This window comes from Salmo salar, chromosome ssa17 (assembly GCF_905237065.1).
Source record: "Salmo salar chromosome ssa17, Ssal_v3.1, whole genome shotgun sequence".
Lineage (NCBI taxonomy): Eukaryota > Metazoa > Chordata > Actinopteri > Salmoniformes > Salmonidae > Salmo > Salmo salar.
This window is the reverse complement of record NC_059458.1, coordinates 37974078-37995451: the sequence shown is the minus strand read 5'-3', so window position 1 is coordinate 37995451 and position 21374 is coordinate 37974078.

Here is a 21374-nt window from a genome sequence, read left to right as displayed (position 1 = left end):
CTGTTTAAAAAGTACCCTCAGTTTCCTCTCTCTATTACCCTGTTTAAAAAGTACCCTCTGTTTCCTCTCTCTATTACCCTGTTTAAAAAGTACTACTCAGTTTCCTCTCTCTATTACCCTGTTTAAAAGTACTCTCTGTTTCCTCTCTCTATTACCCTGTTTAAAAAGTAATCTGTTTCCTCTCTCTATTACCCTGTTTAAAAAGTACCCTCAGTTTCCCCTCTCTATTACCCTGTTTAAAAAGTACCCTCAGTTTCCTCTCTCTATTACCCTGTTTAAAAGTACTCTCTGTTTCCTCTCTCTATTACCCTGTTTAAAAAGTACCCTCAGTTTCCTCTCTCTATTACCCTGTTTAAAAGTACTCTCTGTTTCCTCTCTCTATTACCCTGTTTAAAAAGTACTCTCAGTTTCCTCTCTCTCTATTACCCTGTTTAAAAAGTACTCTCGTTTCCTCTCTCTATTACCCTGTTTAAAAAGTACCCTCTGTTTCCTCTCTCTATTACCCTGTTTAAAAAGTGATCTGTTTCCTCTCTCTATTACCCTGTTTAAAAAGTACCCTCAGTTTCCTCTCTCTATTACCCTGTTTAAAAAGTACCCTCTGTTTCCTCTCTCTATTACCCTGTTTAAAAAGTACTCTCAGTTTCCTCTCTCTATTACCCTGTTTAAAAAGTACCCTCTGTTTCCTCTCTCTATTACCCTGTTTAAAAAGTACCCTCTGTTTCCTCTCTCTATTACCCTGTTTAAAAAGTACTCTCTGTTTCCTCTCTCTATTACCCTGTTTAAAAAGTTGTCTGTTTCCTCTCTCTATTACCCTGATTAAAAAGTACTCTCTGTTTCCTCTCTCTCTATTACCCTGTTTAAAAAGTTCTCTGTTTCCTCTCTCTATTACCCTGTTTAAAAAGTACTCTGTTTCCTCTCTCTATTACCCTGTTTAAAAAGTTATCTGTTTCCTCTCTCTATTACCCTGTTTCAAAAGTACCCTCAGTTTCCTCTCTCTATTACCCTGTTTAAAAAGTACCCTCAGTTTCCTCTCTCTATTACCCTGTTTAAAAAGTACCCTCTGTTTCCTCTCTCTATTACCCTGTTTAAAAGTACCCTCTGTTTCCTCTCTCTATTACCCTGTTTAAAAGTTATCTGTTTCCTCTCTCTATTAACCTGTTTAAAAAGTACCGTCATTTTCCCTCTCTATTACCCTGTTTAAAAAGTACTCTCAGTTTCCTCTCTCTATTACCCGTTTAAAAAATACTCTCTGTTTCCTCGACTCTATTACCCTGTTTAGAAGTACTCTCTGTTTCCTCTCTCTATTACCCTGTTTAAAAAGTACTCTCTGTTTCCTCTCTCTATTACCCTGTTTAAAAGTTCTGTTTCCTCTCTGTATTACCCTGTTTAAAATGATATCTGTTTCCTCTCTCTATTACCCTGTTTTAAAAGTAATCTCTGTTTCCTCTCTCTATTACCCTGTTTAAAAAGTACTCTCTGTTTCCTCTCTCTCTATTACCCTGTTTAAAAAGTACTCTCGTTTCCTCTCTCTATTACCCTGTTTAAAAGTACCTCTGTTTCCTCTCTCTATTACCCTGTTTAAAAAGTACTCTCAGTTTCCTCTCTCTATTACCCTGTTTCAAAAGTACACTCAGTTTCCTCTCTCTATTACCCTGTTTAAAAAGTACTCTCAGTTTCCTCTCTCTATTACCCTGTTTAAAAAGTACCCTCAGTTTCCTCTCTCTATTACCCTGTTTAAAAAGTACCCTCTGTTTCCTCTCTCTATTACCCTGTTTAAAAAGTTATCTGTTTCCTCTCTCTATTACCCTGTTTAAAAGTACCGTCATTTTTCCCTCTCTATTACCCTGTTTAAAAAGTACCCTCAGTTTCCTCTCTCTATTACCCCGTTTAAAAAATACTCTCTGTTTCCTCGACTCTATTACCCTGTTTAGAAGTACTCTCTGTTTCCTCTCTCTATTACCCTGTTTAAAAAGTACCCTCTGTTTCCTCTCTCTATTACCCTGTTTAAAAGTTCTGTTTCCTCTCTGTATTACCCTGTTTAAAAGTATCTGTTTCCTCTCTCTATTACCCTGTTTAAAAGTATTATTTTTCCTCTCTCTAATACCCTGTTTAAAAAGTCCTCTCTTTCCTCTCTATATTACCCTGTTTAAAAAGTTCTCTCAGTTTCCTCTCTCTATTACCCTGTTTAAAAAGTAGCCTCAGTTTCCTCTCTCTATTACCCTCTTTAAAAAGTACTCTCTGTTTCCTCTCTCTATTACCCTGTTTAAAAAGTACCCTCTGTTTCCTCTCTCTATTACCCTGTTTAAAAAGTACCCTCTGTTTCCTCTCTCTATTACCCTGTTTAAAAAGTACCCTCTGTTTCCTCTCTCTATTACCCTGTTTAAAAAGTACCCTCAGTTTCCTCTCTCTATTACCCTGTTTAAAAAGTACCCTCTGTTTCCTCTCTCTATTACCCTGTTTAAAAAGTACCCTCTGTTTCCTCTCTCTATTACCCTGTTTAAAAGTACTCTCTGTTTCCTCTCTCTATTACCCTGTTTAAAAGTACTCTCTGTCTCCTCTCTCTATTACCCTGTTTAAAAAGTCATCTGTTTCCTCTCTCTATTACCCTGTTTAAAAAGTACCCCTCAGTTTCCCTTTTTATTACCCTGTTTAAAAAGTCTCTCTCGTTTCCTCTCTCTATTACCCTGTTTAAAAGTACTCTGTTTCCTCTCTCTATTACCCTGTTTAAAAAGTACCTCTGTTTCCTCTCTCTATTACCCTGTTTAAAAAGTACTCTCTGTTTCCTCTCTCTATTACCCTGTTTAAAAGTACTCTCTGTTTCCTCTCTCTCTATTACCCTGTTTAAAAAGTCCTCTGTTTCCTCTCTCTATTACCCTGTTTAAAAAGTACTCTCTGTTTCCTCTCTCTATTACCCTGTTTAAAAAGTACTCTCTGTTTCCTCTCTCTATTACCCTGTTTAAAAAGTACCCTCAGTTTCCTCTCTCTATTACCCTGTTTGAAAAGTACCCTCAGTTTCCTCTCTCTATTACCCTGTTTTAAAAGTACTCTCTGTTTCCTCTCTCTATTACCCTGTTTAAAAGTACTCTCTGTTTCCTCTCTCTATTACCCTGTTTAAAAAGTACCCTCTGTTTCCTCTCTCTATTACCCTGTTTAAAAAGTTCTCAGTTTCCTCTCTCTATTACCCTGTTTAAAAAGTCCCTCTGTTTCCTCTCTCTATTACCCTGTTTAAAAGTACTCTCTGTTTCCTCTCTCTATTACCCTATTTTAAAAGTACCCTCTGTTTCCTTTCTCTATTACCCTGTTTAAAAAGTAACTATGTTTCCTCTCTCTATTACCCTGTTTAAAAAGTACACTCTGTTTCCTCTCTCAATTACACTGTTTAAAAAGTACTCTCTGTTTCCTCTCTCTATTACCCTGTTTAAAAAGTACTCTCAGTATCCTCTCTCTATTACCCTGTTTAAAAAGTACTCTCAGTTTCCTCTCTCTATTACCCTGTTTAAAAAGTACTCTCTGTTTCCTCTCTCTATTACCCTGTTTAAAAAGTACCCTCTGTTTCCTCTCTCTATTACCCTGTTTAAAAAGTCTCTCTGTTTCCTCTCTCTATTACCCTGTTTAAAAAGTATCTGTTTCCTCTCTCTATTACCCTGTTTCAAAAAGTACCCTCAGTTTTCCTCTCTCTATTACCCTGTTTAAAAAGTACCCTCTGTTTCCTCTCTCTATTACCCTGTTTAAAAAGTACCACTCAGTTTCCTCTCTCTATTACCCTGTTTAAAAAGTACCATCTGTTTCCTCTCTCTATTACCCTGTTTAAAAAGTTCTCTGTTTCCTCTCTCTATTAACCTGTTTAAAAAGTACCCTCATTTTCCCTCTCTATTACCCTGTTTAAAAAGTACTCTCAGTTTCCTCTCTCTATTACCCTGTTTAAAAAGTACTCTCAGTTTCCTCGCTCTATTACCCTGTTTAGAAGTACTCTCTGTTTCCTCTCTCTATTACCCTGTTTAAAAAGTACCCTCTGTTTCCTCTCTCTATTACCCTGTTTAAAAGTTCTGTTTCCTCTCTCTATTACCCTGTTTAAAATGATATCTGTTTCCTCTCTCTATTACCCTGTTTAAAAAGTATTATTTTTCCTCTCTCTATTACCCTGTTTAAAAAGTACCCTCTGTTCCTCTCTCTATTACCCTGTTTTAAAAGTACTCTCTGTTTCCTCTCTCTATTACCCTGTTTAAAAAGTACCCTCTGTTTCCTCTCTCTATTACCCTGTTTAAAAAGTTCTGTTTCCTCTCTCTATTACCCTGTTTAAAAAGTATTATTTTTCCTCTCTCTAATACCCTGTTTAAAAAGTCCTCTCTTTCCTCTCTCTATTACCCTGTTTAAAAAGTCCTCTCTTTCCTCTCTATATTACCCTGTTTAAAAAGTTCTCTCAGTTTCCTCTCTCTATTACCCTGTTTAAAAAGTACCCTCAGTTTCCTCTCTCTATTACCCTGTTTAAAAAGTACCCTCTGTTTCCTCTCTCTATTACCCTGTTTAAAAGTAATCTCAGTTTCCTCTCTCTATTACCCTGTTTAAAAAGTACCCTCTGTTTCCTCTCTCTATTACCCTGTTTAAAAAGTAGCCTCAGTTTCCTCTCTCTATTACCCTGTTTAAAAAGTACCCTCAGTTTCCTCTCTCTATTACCCTGTTTAAAAAGTACCCTCTGTTTCCTCTCTCTATTACCCTGTTTAACAGTACTCTCTGTTTCCTCTCTCTATTACCCTGTTTAAAAAGTACTCTCTGTTTCCTCTCTCTATTACCCTGTTTAAAAAGTTATCTGTTTCCTCTCTCTATTACCCTGTTTAAAAAGTACCCTCAGTTTCCCCTCTCTATTACCCTGTTTAAGAAGTACCCTCAGTTTCCTCTCTCTATTACCCTGTTTAAAAAATACTCTCTGTTTCCTCTCGCTATTACCCTGTTTAAAAAGTAGCTCAGTTTCCTCTCTCTATTACCCTGTTTAAAAAGTACTCTCTGTTTCCTCTCTCTATTACCCTGATTAAAAGTACTCTCTGTTTCCTCTCTCTTATTACCCTGTTTTAAAAGTACTCTGTTTCCTCTCTCTATTACCCTGTTTAAAATGTCCTCTGTTTCCTCTCTCTATTACCCTGTTTAAAAAGTTCTCTGTTTCCTCTCTCTATTACCCTGTTTCAAAAGTACCCTCAGTTTTCTCTCTCTATTACCCTGTATCAAAAGTACCCTCAGTTTCCTCTCTCTATTACCCCGTTTAAAAAATACTCTCTGTTTCCTCGCTCTATTACCCTGTTTAAAAGTACTCTCTGTTTCCTCTCTCTATTACCCTGTTTAAAAAGTACCCTCTGTTTCCTCTCTCTATTACCCTGTTTAAAAAGTCTCTGTTTCCTCTCTCTATTACCCTGTTTAAAATGTATCTGTTTCCTCTCTCTATTACCCTGTTTAAAGTCCTCTGTTTCCTCTCTCTATTACCCTGTTTAAAAAGTACTCTCGTTTCCTCTCTCTATTACCCTGTTTAAAAAGTTCTCTGTTTCCTCTCTCTATTACCCTGTTTAAAAGTTATCTGTTTCCTCTCTCTATTACCCTGTTTCAAAAGTACCCTCAGTTTTCTCTCTCTATTACCCTGTATCAAAAGTACCCTCAGTTTCCTCTCTCTATTACCCTGTTTAAAAAGTACCCTCAGTTTCCTCTCTCTATTACCCTGTTTAAAAAGTACCATCAGTTTCCTCTCTCTATTACCCTGTTTAAAAAGTTATCTGTTTCCTCTCTCTATTAACCTGTTTAAAAAGTACCGTCATTTTCCCTCTCTATTACCCTGTTTAAAAAGTACTCTCAGTTTCCTCTCTCTATTACCCCGTTTAAAAAATACTCTCTGTTTCCTCGACTCTATTACCTTGTTTAGAAGTACTCTCTGTTTCCTCTCTCTATTACCCTGTTTAAAAAGTACCCTCTGTTTCCTCTCTCTATTACCCTGTTTAAAAAGTTCTGTTTCCTCTCTGTATTACCCTGTTTAAAATGATATCTGTTTCCTCTCTCTATTACCCTGTTTTAAAAGTAATCTCTGTTTCCTCTCTCTATTACCCTGATTAAAAAGTACTCTCTGTTTCCTCTCTCTCTATTACCCTGTTTTAAAAGTACTCTGTTTCCTCTCTCTATGACCCTGTTTAAAATGTCCTCTGTTTCCTCTCTCTATTACCCTGTTAAAAAAGTTATCTGTTTCCTCTCTCTATTACCCTGTTTCAAAAGTACCCTCAGTTTTCTCTCTCTATTACCCTGTATCAAAAGTACCCTCAGTTTCCTCTCTCAATTACCCTGTTTAAAAAGTACCCTCAGTTTCCTCTCTCTATTACCCTGTTTAAAAAGTACCATCAGTTTCCTCTCTCTATTACCCTGTTTAAAAAGTTCTCTGTTTCCTCTCTCTATTAACCTGTTTAAAAAGTACCGTCATTTTCCCTCTCTATTACCCTGTTTAAAAAGTACTCTCAGTTTCCTCTCTCTATTACCCCGTTTAAAAAATACTCTCTGTTTCCTCGACTCTATTACCTTGTTTAGAAGTACTCTCTGTTTCCTCTCTCTATTACCCTGTTTAAAAAGTACCCTCTGTTTCCTCTCTCTATTACCCTGTTTAAAAAGTTCTGTTTCCTCTCTGTATTACCCTGTTTAAAATGATATCTGTTTCCTCTCTCTATTACCCTGTTTAAAAAGTATTATTTTTCCTCTCTCTAATACCCTGTTTAAAAAGTCCTCTCTTTCCTCTCTATATTACCCTGTTTAAAAAGTTCTCTCAGTTTCCTCTCTCTATTACCCTGTTTAAAAAGTACCCTCTGTTTCCTCTCTCTATTACCCTGTTTAAAAAGTAATCTCAGTTTCCTCTCTCTATTACCCTGTTTAAAAAGTACCCTCTGTTTCCTCTCTCTATTACCCTGTTTAAAAAGTAGCTTCAGTTTCCTCTCTCTATTACCCTGTTGAAAAAGTACCCTCAGTTTCCTCTCTCTATTACCCTGTTTAAAAAGTATCCTCTGTTTTCTCTCTCTATTACCCTGTTTAACAGTACTCTCTGTTTCCTCTCTCTATTACCCTGTTTAAAAGTACTCTCTGTTTCCTCTCTCTATTACCCTGTTTAAAAAGTTATCTGTTTCCTCTCTCTATTACCCTGTTTAAAAAGTACCCTCAGTTTCCCCTCTCTATTACCCTGTTTAAAGTACCCTCAGTTTCCTCTCTCTATTACCCTGTTTAAAAAATACTCTCTGTTTCCTCTCGCTATTACCCTGTTTAAAAAGTAGCTCAGTTTCCTCTCTCTATTACCCTGTTTAAAAAGTAATCTCTGTTTCCTCTCTCTATTACCCTGATTAAAAAGTACTCTCTGTTTCCTCTCTCTCTATTACCCTGTTTTAAAAGTACTCTGTTTCCTCTCTCTATTACCCTGTTTAAAATGTCCTCTGTTTCCTCTCTCTATTACCCTGTTAAAAAAGTTATCTGTTTCCTCTCTCTATTACCCTGTTTCAAAAGTACCCTCAGTTTTCTCTCTCTATTACCCTGTATCAAAAGTACCCTCAGTTTCCTCTCTCTATTACCCCGTTTAAAAAATACTCTCTGTTTCCTCGACTCTATTACCTTGTTTAGAAGTACTCTCTGTTTCCTCTCTCTATTACCCTGTTTAAAAAGTACCCTCTGTTTCCTCTCTCTATTACCCTGTTTAAAAAGTTCTGTTTCCTCTCTGTATTACCCTGTTTAAAATGATATCTGTTTCCTCTCTCTATTACCCTGTTTAAAATGTTATCTGTTTCCTCTCTCTATTACCATGTTTAAAAAGTACTCTGTTTCCTCTCTCTATTACCCTGTTTAAAAAGTTATCTGTTTCCTCTCTCTATTACCCTGTTAAAAAAGTTATCTGTTTCCTCTCTCTATTACCCTGTTTCAAAAGTACCCTCAGTTTTCTCTCTCTATTACCCTGTATCAAAAGTACCCTCAGTTTCCTCTCTCAATTACCCTGTTTAAAAAGTACCCTCAGTTTCCTCTCTCTATTACCCTGTTTAAAAAGTACCATCAGTTTCCTCTCTCTATTACCCTGTTTAAAAAGTTATCTGTTTCCTCTCTCTATTAACCTGTTTAAAAAGTACCGTCATTTTCCCTCTCTATTACCCTGTTTAAAAAGTACTCTCAGTTTCCTCTCTCTATTACCCCGTTTAAAAAATACTCTCTGTTTCCTCGACTCTATTACCTTGTTTAGAAGTACTCTCTGTTTCCTCTCTCTATTACCCTGTTTAAAAAGTACCCTGTGTTTCCTCTCTCTATTACCCTGTTTAAAAAGTTCTGTTTCCTCTCTGTATTACCCTGTTTAAAATGATATCTGTTTCCTCTCTCTATTACCCTGTTTTAAAAGTAATCTCTGTTTCCTCTCTCTATTACCCTGATTAAAAAGTACTCTCTGTTTCCTCTCTCTCTATTACCCTGTTTTAAAAGTACTCTGTTTCCTCTCTCTATGACCCTGTTTAAAATGTCCTCTGTTTCCTCTCTCTATTACCCTGTTAAAAAGTTATCTGTTTCCTCTCTCTATTACCCTGTTTCAAAAGTACCCTCAGTTTTCTCTCTCTATTACCCTGTTTCAAAAGTACCCTCAGTTTCCTCTCTCTATTACCCTGTTTAAAAAGTACCCTCAGTTTCCTCTCTCTATTACCCTGTTTAAAAAGTACCCTCAGTTTCCTCTCTCTATTACCCTGTTTAAAAAGTTATCTGTTTCCTCTCTCTATTAACCTGTTTAAAAAGTACCGTCATTTTCCTCTCTCTATTACCCTGTTTAAAAAGTACCCTCAGTTTCCTCTCTCTATTACCCCGTTTAAAAAATACTCTCTGTTTCCTCGACTCTATTACCTTGTTTAGAAGTACTCTCTGTTTCCTCTCTCTATTACCCTGTTTAAAAAGTACCCTCTGTTTCCTCTCTCTATTACCCTGTTTAAAAAGTTCTGTTTCCTCTCTGTATTACCCTGTTTAAAATGATATCTGTTTCCTCTCTCTATTACCCTGTTTAAAAAGTATTATTTTTCCTCTCTCTAATACCCTGTTTAAAAAGTCCTCTCTTTCCTCTCTATATTACCCTGTTTAAAAAGTTCTCTCAGTTTCCTCTCTCTATTACCCTGTTTAAAAAGTAGCCTCAGTTTCCTATCTCTATTACCCTCTTTAAAAAGTACTCTCTGTTTCCTCTCTCTATTACCCTGTTTAAAAAGTACCCTCTGTTTCCTCTCTCTATTACCCTGTTTAAAAAGTTATCTCAGTTTCCTCTCTCTATTACCCTGTTTAAAAAGTACCCTCTGTTTCCTCTCTCTATTACCCTGTTTAAAAAGTAGCTTCAGTTTCCTCTCTCTATTACCCTGTTTAAAAAGTACCCTCAGTTTCCTCTCTCTATTACCCTGTTTAAAAAGTATCCTCTGTTTTCTCTCTCTATTACCCTGTTTAACAGTACTCTCTGTTTCCTCTCTCTATTACCCTGTTTAAAAGTACTCTCTGTTTCCTCTCTCTATTACCCTGTTTAAAAAGTTATCTGTTTCCTCTCTCTATTACCCTGTTTAAAAAGTACCCTCAGTTTCCCCTCTCTATTACCCTGTTTAAGAAGTACCCTCAGTTTCCTCTCTCTATTACCCTGTTTAAAAGTACTCTCTGTTTCCTCTCGCTATTACCCTGTTTAAAAAGTAGCTCAGTTTCCTCTCTCTATTACCCTGTTTAAAAAGTAATCTCTGTTTCCTCTCTCTATTACCCTGATTAAAAAGTACTCTCTGTTTCCTCTCTCTCTATTACCCTGTTTTAAAAGTACTCTGTTTCCTCTCTCTATGACCCTGTTTAAAATGTCCTCTGTTTCCTCTCTCTATTACCCTGTTAAAAAAGTTATCTGTTTCCTCTCTCTATTACCCTGTTTCAAAAGTACCCTCAGTTTTCTCTCTCTATTACCCTGTATCAAAAGTACCCTCAGTTTCCTCTCTCAATTACCCTGTTTAAAAAGTACCCTCAGTTTCCTCTCTCTATTACCCTGTTTAAAAAGTACCATCAGTTTCCTCTCTCTATTACCCTGTTTAAAAAGTTATCTGTTTCCTCTCTCTATTAACCTGTTCAAAAAGTACCGTCATTTTCCCTCTCTATTACCCTGTTTAAAAAGTACCCTCAGTTTCCTCTCTCTATTACCCCGTTTAAAAAATACTCTCTGTTTCCTCGACTCTATTACCTTGTTTAGAAGTACTCTCTGTTTCCTCTCTCTATTACCCTGTTTAAAAAGTACCCTCTGTTTCCTCTCTCTATTACCCTGTTTAAAAAGTTCTGTTTCCTCTCTGTATTACCCTGTTTAAAATGATATCTGTTTCCTCTCTCTATTACCCTGTTTAAAAAGTATTATTTTTCCTCTCTCTAATACCCTGTTTAAAAAGTCCTCTCTTTCCTCTCTATATTACCCTGTTTAAAAAGTTCTCTCAGTTTCCTCTCTCTATTACCCTGTTTAAAAAGTAGCCTCAGTTTCCTATCTCTATTACCCTCTTTAAAAAGTACTCTCTGTTTCCTCTCTCTATTACCCTGTTTAAAAAGTACCCTCTGTTTCCTCTCTCTATTACCCTGTTTAAAAAGTACTCTCAGTTTCCTCTCTCTATTACCCTGTTTAAAAAGTACCCTCTGTTTCCTCTCTCTATTACCCTGTTTAAAAAGTACCCTCTGTTTCCTCTCTCTATTACCCTGTTTAAAAAGTACCCTCAGTTTCCCCTCTCTATTACCCTGTTTAAAAAGTACCCTCAGTTTCCTCTCTCTATTACCCTGTTAAAAAAGTACCCTCAGTTTCCTCTCTCTATTACCCTGTTTAAAAAGTACTCTCTGTTTCCTCTCTCTATTACCCTGTTTAAAAAGTACACTCTGTTTCCTCTCTCTATTACCCTGTTTAAAAAGTTATCTGTTTCCTCTCTCTATTAACCTGTTTAACAAGTACCCTGATTTTCCCTCTCTATTACCCTGTTTAAAAAGGACACTCTGTTTCCTCTCTCTATTACCCTGTTTAGAAGTACTCTCTGTTTCCTCTCTCTATTACCCTGTTTAAAAAGTTATCTGTTTCCTCTCTCTATTACCCTGTTTAAAAAGTACGCTCAGTTTCCTCTCTCTATTACCCTGTTTAAAAAGTACTCTATGTTTCCTCTCTCTATTACCCTGTTTAAAAAGTTCTGTTTCCTCTCTCTATTAACCTGTTTAAAAAGTACCCTCATTTTCCCTCTCTATTACCCTGTTTAAAAAGGACTCTCAGTTTCCTCTCTCTATTACCCCGTTTAAAAAATACTCTCTGTTTCCTCTCTCTATTACCCTGTTTAGAAGTACTCTCTGTTTCCTCTCTCTATTACCCTGTTTAAAAGTACTCTCTGTTTCCTCTCTCTATTACCCTGTTTAAAAGTTATCTGTTTCCTCTCTCTATTACCCTGTTTAAAAAGTACTCTCAGTTTCCTCTCTTTATTACCCTGTTTAAAAAGTTATCTCTTTCCTCTCTCTATTACCCTGTTTAAAAAGTACTCTCTGTTTCCTCTCTCTATTAACCTGTTTAAAAAGTACCGTCATTTTCCCTCTCTATTACCCTGTTTAAAAAGTACTCTCAGTTTCCTCTCTCTATTACCCCGTTTAAAAAATACTCTCTGTTTCCTCTCTCTATTACCCTGTTTAAAAAGTACCCTCTGTTTCCTCTCTCTATTACCCTGTTTAAAAAGTTCTCTGTTTCCTCTCTCTATTACCCTGTTTAAAATTATATCTGTTTCCTCTCTCTATTACCCTGTTTAAAAAGTATTATTTTTCCTCTCTCTATTACCGTTTAAAAAATTATCAGTTTCCTCTCTCTATTACCCTGTTTAAAAAGTACCCTCAGTTTCCTCTCTCTATTACCCTGTTTAAAAAGTACCCTCAGTTTCCTCTCTCTATTACCCTGTTTAAAAAGTACTCTCTGTTTCCTCTCTCTATTACCCTGTTTAAAAAGTTATCTGTTTCCTCTCTCTATTACCCTGTTTAAAAAGTAGCCTCAGTTTCCTCTCTCTATTACCCTGTTTAAAAAGTACCCTCTGTTTCCTCTCTCTATTACCCTGTTTAAAAAGTATCCTCTGTTTCCTCTCTCTATTACCCTGTTTAACAGTACTCTCTGTTTCCTCTCTCTATTACCCTGTTTAAAAGTACTCTCTGTTTCCTCTCTCTATTACCCTGTTTAAAAAGTATCTGTTTCCTCTCTCTATTACCCTGTTTAAAAAGTACCCTCAGTTTCCCCTCTCTATTACCCTGTTTAAGAAGTACCCTCAGTTTCCTCTCTCTATTACCCTGTTTAAAAAATACTCTCTGTTTCCTCTCGCTATTACCCTGTTTAAAAAGTAAACTCAGTTTCCTCTCTCTATTACCCTGTTTAAAAAGTTATCTCTGTTTCCTCTCTCTATTACCCTGTTTAAAATGTCCTCTGTATCCTCTCTCTATTACCCTGTTAAAAAAGTTATCTGTTTCCTCTCTCTATTACCCTGTTTCAAAAGTACCCTCAGTTTTCTCTCTCTATTACCCTGTATCAAAAGTACCCTCAGTTTCCTCTCTCAATTACCCTGTTTAAAAAGTTCCCTCAGTTTCCTCTCTCTATTACCCTGTTTAAAAAGTACCCTCTGTTTCCTCAATCTATTACCCTGTTTAAAAAGTACCCTCTGTGTCCTCTCTCTATTACCCTGTTTAAAAAGTTATCAGTTTCCTCTCTCTGTTACCCTGTTTAAAAAGTACCCTCTGTTTCCTCTCTCTATTACCCTGTTTTAAAAGTACTCTCTGTTTCCTCTCTCTATTACCCTGTTTAAAAGTACCCTCTGTTTCCTCTCTCTATTACCCTGTTTAAAAAGTTAGCTGTTTCCTCTCTCTATTACCCTGTTTAAAAAGTACCCTCAGTTTCCTCTCTCTATTACCCTGTTTAAAAAGTACCCTCTGTTTCCTCTCTCTATTACCCTGTTTAAAAAGTCTCTGTTTCCTCTCTCTATTACCCTGTTTAAAAAGTATTTTCAGTTTCCTCTCACTATTACCCTGTTTAAAAAGTACTCTCTGTTTCCTCTCTCTATTACCCTGTTTAAAAAATACCCTCAGTTTCCCTTTTTATTACCCTGTTTAAAAAGTTGTCTCTTTCCTCTCTCCTATACCCTGTTTAAAACGTTATCAGTTTCCTCTCTCTATTACCCTATTTAAATAGTACCCTCAGTTTCCTCTCTCTGTTACCCTGTTTAAAAAGTACTCTCAGTTTCCTCTCTCTATTACCCTGTTTTAAAAGTACTCTCTGTTTCCTCTCTCTATTACCCTTTTTAAATAGTACTCTCTGTTTCCTCTCTCTATTACCCTGTTTAAAAAGTACACTCAGTTTCCTCTCTATATTACCCTGTTTAAAAAGTACCCTCTGTTTCCTCTCTCTATTACCCTGTTTAAAAAGTAGCTTTAGTTTCCTCTCTCTATTACCCTGTTTAAAAAGTTATCTCAGTTTCCTCTCTCTATTACCCTGTTTAAAAATAACTCTGTTTCCTCTCTCTATTACCCTGTTTAAAAGTACCCTCTGTTTCCTCTCTCTATTACCCTGTTTAAAAGTACTCTCTGTTTCCTCTCTCTATTACCCTGTTTAAAAAGTTATCTGTTTCCTCTCTCTATTACCCTGTTTAAAAAGTACCCTCATTTTCCCCTCTGTATTACCCTGTTTAAGAAGTACCCTCAGTTTCCTCTCTCTATTACCCTGTTTAAAAAATACTCTCTGTTTCCAATCGCTATTACCCTGTTTAAAAAGTTAGCTGTTTCCTCTCTCTATTACCCTGTTTAAAAAGTACTCTCAGTTTCCTCTCTCTGTTACCCTGTTTCAAAAGTACCCTCAGTTTTCTCTCTCTATTACCCTGTATCAAAAGTACTCTCTGTTTCCTCTCTCTATTACCCTGTTTAAAAAGTACACTCTGTTTCCTCTCTCTATTACCCTGTTTAAAAAGTTCGCTGTTTCCTCTCTCTATTACCCTGTTTAAAAAGTACCCTCAGTTTCCTCTCTCTGTTACCCTGTTTAAAAAGTACCCTCAGTTTCCTCTCTCTATTACCCTGTTTTAAAAGTACTCTCTGTTTCCTCTCCCTATTACCCTGTTTAAAAAGTACTCTCTGTTTCCTCTCTCTATTACCCTGTTTAAAAAGTTAGCTGTTTCCTCTCTCTATTACCATGTTTAAAAAGTACTCTCTGTTTCCTCTCTCTATTACCCTGTTTAAAAAGTTATCTGTTTCCTCTCTCTATTACCCTGTTTAAAAAGTACCCTCAGTTTCCTCTCTCTATTACCCTGTTTAAAAAGTATCCTCTGTTTTCTCTCTCTATTACCCTGTTTAACAGTACTCTCTGTTTCCTCTCTCTATTACCCTGTTTAAAAGTACTCTCTGTTTCCTCTCTCTATTACCCTGTTTAAAAAGTTATCTGTTTCCTCTCTCTATTACCCTGTTTAAAAAGTACCCTCAGTTTCCCCTCTCTATTACCCTGTTTAAAAAGTACTCTCAGTTTCCTCTCTCTATTACCCTGTTTAAAAAGTACCCTCTGTTTCCTCTCTCTATTACCCTGTTTGAAAAGTACCCCTCAGCTTCCTCTCTCTTTTACCCTGTTTAAAAGTACTCTCTGTTTCCTCTCTCTATTACCCTGTTTAAAAAGTACTCTCTGTTTCCTCTCTCTATTACCCTGTTTAAAAAGTACTCTGTTTCCTCTCTCTATTACCCTGTTTAAAAGTACTCTCTGTTTCCTCTCTCTATTACCCTGTTTAAAAGTTATCTGTTTCCTCTCTCTATTACCCTGTTTCAAAAGTACCCTCAGTTTCCTCTCTCTATTACCCTGTTTCAAAAGTACCCTCTGTTTCCTCTCTCTATTACCCTGTTTTAAAAAGTATCCTCTGTTTCCTCTCTCTATTACCCTGTTTAAAAAGTACCCTCTGTTTCCTCTCTCTATTACCCTGTTTAAAAAGTTACCTCTGTTTCCTCTCTCTATTACCCTGTTTAAAAGTACCCTCGTTTTCCCTCTCTATTACCCTGTTTAAAAAGTACTCTCAGTTTCCTCTCTCTATTACCCTGTTTAAAAAGTACCCTCTGTTTCCTCTCTCTATTACCCTGTTTAAAAAGTACCCTCAGTTTCCTCTCTCTATTACCCTGTTTAAAAGTACTCTCTGTTTCCTCTCTCTATTACCCTGTTTAAAAGTACTCTCTGTTTCCTCTCTCTATTACCCTGTTTAAAAGTACTCTCTGTTTCCTCTCTCTATTACCCTGTTTAAAAATCTCTGTTTCCTCTCTCTATTACCCTGTTTAAAAGTACCCTCTTTTTCCCTCTCTATTACCCTGTTTAAAAGTACTCTCAGTTTCCTCTCTCTATTACCCTGTTTAAAAAGTACTCTCTGTTTCCTCTCTCTATTACCCTGTTTAAAAGTACTCTCTGTTTCCTCTCTCTATTACCCTGTTTAAAAGTACTCTCTGTTTCCTCTCTCTATTACCCTGTTTAAAAGTACCTCTGTTTCCTCTCTCTATTACCCTGTTTTAAAAGTACTCTCTGTTTCCTCTCTCTATTACCCTGTTTAAAAAGTTATCTGTTTCCTCTCTCTATTACCCTTTTTAAAAAGTACTCTCAGTTTCCTCTCTCTATTACCCTGTTTAAAAAGTACTCTCTGTTTCCTCTCTCTATTACCCTGTTTAAAAAGTACTCTCAGTTTCCTCTCTCTATTACCCTGTTTAAAAAGTTGTCTCAGTTTCCTCTCTCTATTACCCTGTTTAAAAAGTTAGCTCTGTTTCCTCTCTCTATTACCCTGTTTAAAAAGTACCCTCAGTTTCCTCTCTCTATTACCCTGTTTAAAAAGTACTCTCTGTTTCCTCTCTCTATTATCCTGTTTAAGAAGTACCCTCTGTTTCCTCTCTCTATTACCCTGTTTAAAAAGTACCTCTGTTTCCTCTCTCTATTACCCTGTTTAAAAAGTACCCTCAGTTTCCTCTCTCTGTTACCCTGTTTTAAAAGTACCCTCTGTTTCCTCTCTCTATTACCCTGTTTAAAAAGTTCTCTCAGTTTCCTCTCTCTATTACCCTGTAAATTTAAAAGTACCCTCCGTTTCCTCTCTCTATTACCCTGTTTAAAAAGTACTCTCTGTTTCCTCTCTCTATTACCCTGTTTAAAAAGTACTCTCTGTTTCCTCTCTCTATTACCCTGTTTAAAAGTACTCTCTGTTTCCTCTCTCTATTACCCTGTTTAAAAGTACCCTCTGTTTCCTCTCTCTATTACCCTGTTTAAAATGTCCTCTGTTTCCTCTCTCTATTACCCTGTTTAAAAAGTACTCTCTGTTTCCTCTCTCTATTACCCTGTTTAAAAAGTTAGCTGTTTCCTCTCTCTATTACCCTGTTTAAAAAGTACCCTCAGTTTCCTCTCTCTATTACCCTGTTTAAAAAGTACCCTCTGTTTCCTCTCTCTATTACCCTGTTTAAAAAGTTCTGTTTCCTCTCTCTATTACCCTGTTTAAAAAGTACTCTCAGTTTCCTCTCTCTATTACCCTGTTTAAAAAGTACTCTCTGTTTCCTCTCTCTATTACCCTGTTTAAAAAGTACCCTCAGTTTCCTCTCTCTATTACCCTGTTTAAAAAGTCTCTGTTTCCTCTTTCTATTACCCTGTTTAAAAGTTATCAGTTTCCTCTCTCTATTACCCTGTTTAAAAAGTACCCTCAGTTTCCTCTCTCTGTTACCCTGTTTAAAATGTACCCTCAGTTTCCTCTCTCTATTACCCTGTTTTAAAAGTACCCTCTGTTTCCTCTCTCTATTACCCTGTTTAAAAGTACTCTCTGTTTCCTCTCTCTATTACCCTGTTTAAGTCCCTCTGTTTCCTCTCTATTACCCTGTTTAAAAGTCCCTCTGTTTCCTCTCTCTATTACCATGTTTAAAAAGTAGCTTTAGTTTCCTCTCTCTATTACCCTGTTTAAAAAGTTATCTCAGTTTCCTCTCTCTATTAACTTCTTTCAAATAACTTTAAAAATACTCTCTGTTTCTCTCTGTTTCCTCTCGCTATTACCCTGTTTAAAAAGTATCTCAGTTTCCTCTCTCTATTACCCTGTTTAAAAAGTAACCTCTGTTTCCTCTCTCTATGACCCTGTTTAAAATGTCCTCTGTTTCCTCTCTCTATTACCCTGTTAAAAAAGTTATCTGTTTCCTCTCTCTATTACCCTGTTTCAAAAGTACCCTCAGTTTTCTCTCTCTATTACCCTGTATCAAAAGTACGCTCAGTTTCCTCTCTCTATTACCCTGTTTAAAAGTACCCTCTGTTTCCTCTCTCTATTACCCTGTTTAAAAGTACTCTCTGTTTCCTCTCTCTATTACCCTGTTTAAAAAGTTATCTGTTTCCTCTCTCTATTACCCTGTTTAAAAAGTACCCTCATTTTCCCCTCTCTATTACCCTGTTTAAGAAGTACCCTCAGTTTCCTCTCTCTATTACCCTGTTTAAAAAATACTCTCTGTTTCACATCGCTATTACCCTGTTTAAAAAGTTAGCTGTTTCCTCTCTCTATTACCCTGTTTAAAAAGTACTCTCAGTTTCCTCTCTCTGTTACCCTGTTTCAAAAGTACCCTCAGTTTTCTCTCTCTATTACCCTGTATCAAAAGTACTCTCTGTTTCCTCTCTCTATTACCCTGTTTAAAAAGTACACTCTGTTTCCTCTCTCTATTACCCTGTTTAAAAAGTTAGCTGTTTCCTCTCTCTATTACCCTGTTTAAAAAGTACCCTCAGTTTCCTCTCTCTGTTACCCTGTTTAAAAAGTACCCTCAGGTTCCTCTCTCTATTACCCTGTTTTAAAAGTACTCTCTGTTTCCTCTCCCTATTACCCTGTTTAAAAAGTACTCTCTGTTTCCTCTCTCTATTACCCTGTTTAAAAAGTTAGCTGTTTCCTCTCTCTATTACCATGTTTAAAAAGTACTCTCTGTTTCCTCTCTCTATTACCCTGTTTAAAAAGTTATCTGTTTCCTCTCTCTATTACCCTGTTTAAAAAGTAGCTTCAGTTTCCTCTCTCTATTACCCTGTTTAAAAAGTATCCTGTTTTCTCTCTCTATTACCCTGTTTAACAGTACTCTCTGTTTCCTCTCTCTATTACCCTGTTTAAAAGTACTCTCTGTTTCCTCTCTCTATTACCCTGTTTAAAAAGTGATCTGTTTCCTCTCTCTATTACCCTGTTTAAAAAGTACCCTCAGTTTCCCCTCTCTATTACCCTGTTTAAGAAGTACCCTCAGTTTCCTCTCTCTATTACCCTGTTTAAAAAATACTCTCTGTTTCCTCTCGCTATTACCCTGTTTAAAAAGTAGCTCAGTTTCCTCTCTCTATTACCCTGTTTAAAAAGTAATCTCTGTTTCCTCTCTCTATTACCCTGATTAAAAAGTACTCTCTGTTTCCTCTCTCTCTATTACCCTGTTTTAAAAGTACTCTGTTTCCTCTCTCTATGACCCTGTTTAAAATGTCCTCTGTTTCCTCTCTCTATTACCCTCTTTAAAAAGTTATCTGTTTCCTCTCTCTATTACCCTGTTTAAAAAGTACCCTCAGTTTCCTCTCTCTATTACCCTGTTTCAAAAGTACACTCAGTTTCCTCTCTCTATTACCCTGTTTAAAAAGTACCCTCTGTTTCCTCTCTCTATTACCCTGTTTAAAAAGTACCCTCAGTTTCCTCTCTCTATTACCCTGTTTAAAAAGTTCTCTGTTTCCTCTCTCTCTTACCCTGTTTAAAAAGTACCCTCAGTTTCCTCTCTCTGTTACCCTGTTAAAAAGTACCCTCAGTTTCCTCTCTCTATTACCCTGTTTAAAAAGTACCCTCAGTTTCCTCTATCTATTACCCTGTTTAAAAAGTACCCTCTGTTTCCTCTCTCTATTACCCTGTTTAAAAGTTACCTCTGTTTCCTCTCTCTATTACCCTGTTTAAAAAGTACCCTCTGTTTCCCTCTCTATTACCCTGTTTAAAAAGTACTCTCTGTTTCCTCTCTCTATTACCCTGTTTAAAAAGTACCCTCTGTTTCCTCTCTCTATTACCCTGTTTAAAAGTACCCTCTGTTTCCTCTCTCTATTACCCTGTTTAAAAAGTTACCTCAGTTTCCTCTCTCTATTACCCTGTTTAAAAAGTACCCTCTGTTTCCTCTCTCTATTACCCTGTTTAAAAAGTACTCTCTGTTTCCTCTCTCTATTACCCTGTTTAAAAAGTACTCTCTGTTTCCTCTCTCTATTACCCTGTTTAAAAAGTACTCTGCTGTTTCCTCTCTCTATTACCCTGTTTAAAAAGTCCCTCAGTTTCCCTTTTTCTATTACCCTGTTTAAAAGTTCTCTGTTTCCTCTCTCTATTACCCTGTTTAAAAAGTACCCTCAGTTTCCTCTCTCTGTTACCCTGTTTAAAAAGTACCCTCAGTTTCCTCTCTCTATTACCCTGTTTTAAAAGTACTCTCTGTTTCCTCTCTCTATTACCCTGTTTAAAAAGTACTCTCTGTTTCCTCTCTCTATTACCCTGTTTAAAAAGTACTCTCAGTTTCCTCTCTATATTACCCTGTTTAAAAAGTACCCTCTGTTTCCTCTCTCTATTACCCTGTTTGAAAAGTACCACTAAGTTTCCTCTCTCTATTAACCTGTTTAAAATGTCCTCTGTTTCCTCTCTCTATTACCCTCTTTAAAAAGTGATCTGTTTCCTCTCTCTATTACCCTGTTTAAAAGTACCCTCTGTTTCCTCTCTCTATTACCCTGTTTAAAAGTACTCTCTGTTTCCTCTCTCTATTACCCTGTTTAAAAGTATATCTGTTTCCTCTCTCTATTACCCTGTTTAAAAAGTACCCTCAGTTTCCCCTCTCTATTACCCTGTTTAAAAGTACCCTCAGTTTCCTCTCTCTATTACCCTGTTTAAAAAGTACTCTCTGTTTCCTCTCTCTATTACCCTGTTTAAAAGTCTGCTGTTTCCTCTCTCTATTACCCTGTTTAAAAAGTACCCTCAGTTTCCTCTCTCTATTACCCTGTTTAAAAAGTACCCTCTGTTCCTCTCTCTATTACCCTGTTTTAAAAGTACTCTCTGTTTCCTCTCTCTATTACCCTGTTTAAAAAGTACTCTCTGTTTCCTCTCTCTATTACCCTGTTTAAAAAGTTCTCTGTTTCCTCTCTCTATTACCCTGTTTAAAAGTCCCTCTGTTTCCTCTCTCTATTACCCTGTTTAAAAAGTACCCTCTGTTTCCTCTCTCTATTACCCTGTTTAAAAAGGAGCATTCAGTTTCCTCTCTCTATTACCCTGTTTAAAAAGTACCCTCTGTTTCCTCTCTCTATTACCCTGTTTAAAAAGTACCCTCTGTTTCCTCTCTCTATTACCCTGTTTAAAAGTACTCTCTGTTTCCTCTCTCTATTACCCTGTTTAAAAAGTTATCTGTTTCCTCTCTCTATTACCCTGTTTAAAAAGTACCCTCATTTTCCCCTCTCTATTACCCTGTTTAAGAAGTACCCTCAGTTTCCTCTCTCTATTACCCTGTTTAAAAAATACTCTCTGTTTCAAATCGCTATTACCCTGTTTAAAAAGTTAGCTGTTTCCTCTCTCTATTACCCTGTTTAAAAAGTACTCTCAGTTTCCTCTCTCTGTTACCCTGTTTCAAAAGTACCCTCAGTTTTCTCTCTCTATTACCCTGTATCAAAAGTACTCTCTGTTTCCTCTCTCTATTACCCTGTTTAAAAAGTACACTCTGTTTCCTCTCTCTATTACCCTGTTTAAAAAGTTAGCTGTTTCCTCTCTCTATTACCCTGTTTAAAAAGTACCCTCAGTTTCCTCTCTCTATTACCCTGTTTAAAAAGTACCCTCAGTTTCCTCTCTCTATTACCCTGTTTTAAAAGTACTCTCTGTTTCCTCTCCCTATTACCCTGTTTAAAAAGTACTCTCTGTTTCCTCTCTCTATTACCCTGTTTAAAAAGTTAGCTGTTTCCTCTCTCTATTACCATGTTTAAAAAGTACTCTCTGTTTCCTCTCTCTATTACCCTGTTTAAAAAGTTATCTGTTTCCTCTCTCTATTACCCTGTTTAAAAAGTAGCTTCAGTTTCCTCTCTCTATTACCCTGTTTAAAAAGTATCCTGTTTTCTCTCTCTATTACCCTGTTTAACAGTACTCTCTGTTTCCTCTCTCTATTACCCTGTTTAAAAGTACTCTCTGTTTCCTCTCTCTATTACCCTGTTTAAAAAGTGATCTGTTTCCTCTCTCTATTACCCTGTTTAAAAAGTACCCTCAGTTTCCCCTCTCTATTACCCTGTTTAAGAAGTACCCTCAGTTTCCTCTCTCTATTACCCTGTTTAAAAAATACTCTCTGTTTCCTCTCGCTATTACCCTGTTTAAAAAGTAGCTCAGTTTCCT